Genomic DNA, 3,664 nt, shown 5'->3' with positions numbered 1-3,664 from the left:
CGCAATTTATATTATTATTATTATTATTATTATTATTATTATTATTATTATTATTATTATTATTATTATCATTAATATTATTATTATTATTATTATTATTATTATTATTATTATTATTATTATTATTATTATCATTATCATTATTATTATTATTATTATTATTATTATTATTATTATTATTATTATTATTATTATTATTATTATTATTATTATTATTATTATTATTATTATCATTATCATTATTATTATTATTATTATTATTATTATTATTATTGTTATTATTATTATTATTATTATTATTATTATTATTATTATTATTATTATTATTATTATTATTATTATCATTATCATTATTATTATTATTATTATTATTATTATTATTATTATTATTGTTATTATTATTATTATTATTATTATTATTATTATTATTATTATTATTATTATTATTATTATTATTATTATTATTATTATTATTATTATTATTATTATTATTATTATTATTATTATTATCATTTTTATTATTATTATTATTATTATTATTATTATTATTATTATTATTATTATTATTATTATTATTATTATTATTATTATTATTATTATTATTATTATTATTATTATTATTATTATTATTATTATTATTCGTTTTATTATTTTTATTATTGTTGTTGTTAATAACGTTAGTAATGTGGGATACAGCAGCAGTTCTGAAGTTTCCCTCTTTCTTAGTAGTATCAGCAAGATACCTTTCGTCTGTTTTCGAAGAGCAATTTCCGATTTCTGACAATGCTGTTTCAAAGGTAGATTCACACTCCAGCTCGTTTAAGAAGGAATCGTATCGATCTGTTGCGAATGAATCAAGTTCCAGTGGCTTATTTGTGCTATCAGAAGGATGTACTTTATTTTTAAAAAATTTTGGTTTTCTAAAAAATTTTTTTATTTTTGAGAAATTCATCTTCTTTAAGATAAATATTTTTCAAGATTACAGTTCATAAAAAACGCTTTCAAATCTCTCACACAAAAGAGACTTACTATGCATCAAAAATAATTCTGAACGACTGCACGGAAGTGAAATATCTGTCTTCTAACTTTCGATCACGCATAATTTATGCACGAAATTGCTTCACCAAGTCTCTAAGATTTGGTGAAGCAATTCAGTCAATATATGTGAATCACGTGTTTCTAATTCATTAAAAAACCTGTGTACAATGGAGCGGTTGTATTTTCACGATAATCCTATTACCTGCATGATGCCAAGACGATCTTTGTTGTACACATACATCCATCCCTTTTACAAAGCGTCTAACTATTAAAAAAAAAAAATGCTTTGATGATAAGTTAAAAAATCGAAACTGCAAATAATGCGCACGATTGAAAGAGTCAAATAACAAAGAAGTGAGGATTACCTTAATCTTCTGCTCCGAGATTTAGGTGTAAGTTCATAGCCACTTTATGAAACCCCTCATGCCTTTAAAATTGAAAGAAACTTTTTTTGGTTGAGAATGCGACTAAATTTGTTTTAATGAACGTAATTATCACTCCCCTGGTATCAGTTATTGATCTGTTTATTTCTGTTATATTTATTATTTACTTTTATCTAAGTGGTGAAAAGTTTTGGTTCAATTTTCAACCTAAAAATGATGAGTATATTTACCTAAAATGTTTTCGTCACATTCGCCGACACCGCTGCTCGTAATGCTGTTCCAATACCACTTTGGAATGAGAAAACAAACCCAGTCGCAATTCGTAGCGAAATATTCCTAGACTTTTACCAAAAACTTAAAAATGTGCTTTTACTAAAGTTCCTACTTTCTGCATTGCTAGAGGAAATTCAAGTCTTCACTGCAAAACGTAAGGCGCAATGATCTTTGAAGTTTATCCACGCCATAAATCTTAACTGAGGGTTTTCTAACCCGATTTGTATGGCTAGATCAATAAAGAAACCTAAGAGTGTCCTTAGGTTGTATAACTGACAGTCTACTTCTTTTGTTAAATAACGAGCCACAAAACAATCAAGTCATTAAATGTAGAAAACAGCTAAAAAAAAAAACCTTTTTTCAGTGTTATTTGTAAGAAGAAAGCATTTTGGTGCCTGTAATGCTACAGACATTAAATCGCAATACTAAGTACGTTCAAAACATAATCGCGCTGTCATACCTTTTCCTTCTATAAATTATTGTCATTCCTATGTAATAGTTACACAAGAAACGCACTTGAACTTCGTGTATACCATAACAATCGAAAAGTTTACTTGTTGGCTTGTAGTTTTCAGTAGCATCATAAACGTTCTTTGCCTCTCCTCACAACCACTTCAACGCTTTTCGAGGCTGTTTTGTGAAGGTCTCCTTTTGATAAGCACTTCGGGCTACAATAGTCAGCAAGTACTTTAATAGAAAACTCGGGTTTTTGGTTAAAATAAATGCAGGCCGATATCAATATATTTTTCAAGTTTTATCTTTTAGCAAAAAGTTATACGTTACAGCAATATTTCTCTAACTGGTTACATAAATTCTTGCATTAAAACCAATAAAAGTCCAATAATCATTTAGATGTTTTAATTACTCTGAAATACAAAGAAGATCAGTAAGGCTATTTGAGCTCATTGGAGTACAAAAAGACATTAGGAAGATGATTGATCGCGGATTCAAGGATGAAAAGCCTTTAATTTCTAATAACTGAAATGAATACACATTTATTCATTAAAACGAAACAATAATAGTTAATGAGAGTTTCAGGTTCTTTTAATTTTTTAAAGCTTGAGGCTCAAATAATTTTTATTTTTTAACATGGTTCATCTTGAAGATTTTTGGAAAGTTACTATTAAATGGAGGAAAGTCTTTCTATACACAATGGTGAAGAAAAGCTGAGTAGATAACAATGTAACAAAATGAAAGTTGAGTCAAAAGACGAGCTTAAACCAGAATAAGATGCTCAACTTGAGTTTATTTAAGCTTCGAATCCCAGCTTTTTAACACAGCATTAAAATTGGTTGCCCAAAATATTTAAATGAAGTAGCAGAATGTAACTGTCTGAGTTTTTATTTTTGTGAAATCCGTCACCAATTCGAAATAGTGTATTTAAATGAAATAGATTTTTATCAAAAACTTACTTTTTAAAGTTCCTAGAGAGATTTTTTTTTTAACATTAACTATACCTGTTTAAATAAACATAAATAAAAATTAGGCAAGCCGAAAAAAGAAAACTTAGCTTTTAGGCCGGTTTTTGTTATTAAGAGATAGATCTATATCAAACACACAAAACCTTACCGTTTCTGAATATGGATATTGTTTTGTAGATGAAAGTTAAAGCGAACTTGATTAAAATCGCATTATTTTGTACAAAGGGCAGCCGACAGGGTCAATTGGAGTAAATAAAATTATAGCGAAAGTCAGATTTCGTTAACATTCTTGAATAATAACAGAAAAATATTCGAATAAATGTTCGAATCAAATTTCGAATGTTTACTGAGAGATGCTATACTACTATTAATAATGGTAATAATAGCAATTATAATAACGGCAGCAATAATAATAGAAATGATAATAATAAAAGTAATAGTAATATAAATATAATGATGATGATGAAGATGATGAAAATGATGAAGATTATGATAATGATGAAGTTTATGATAATGATGATGATAATGATGATGAAGAAGAAGAAGAAG

General features: G+C 26.1%; 1 long non-coding RNA gene across 1 annotated transcript; it reads right to left on the bottom strand.

Moving 5' to 3' along the window:
- Positions 1-873: 873 nt before the first annotated feature.
- On the bottom strand, positions 874-3,400 carry LOC149881371 (uncharacterized). The gene is made up of 5 exons (XR_016445968.1): positions 3,264-3,400; positions 2,155-2,362; positions 1,652-2,034; positions 1,404-1,465; positions 874-1,303 (listed from the first exon to the last, which is right to left on the bottom strand). It is a non-coding gene; the product is annotated as an uncharacterized LOC149881371 (long non-coding RNA).
- Positions 3,401-3,664: the final 264 nt, after the last annotated feature.

This window comes from Hydra viridissima, unplaced genomic scaffold (genome assembly GCF_058129835.1).
Source record: "Hydra viridissima isolate aposymbiotic clone 2 unplaced genomic scaffold, HvirCarnegie_v1 scaffold_12, whole genome shotgun sequence".
In the NCBI taxonomy this organism is placed as follows: domain Eukaryota; kingdom Metazoa; phylum Cnidaria; class Hydrozoa; order Anthoathecata; family Hydridae; genus Hydra; species Hydra viridissima.
This window is presented reverse-complemented; position numbering and strand designations above follow the sequence as displayed.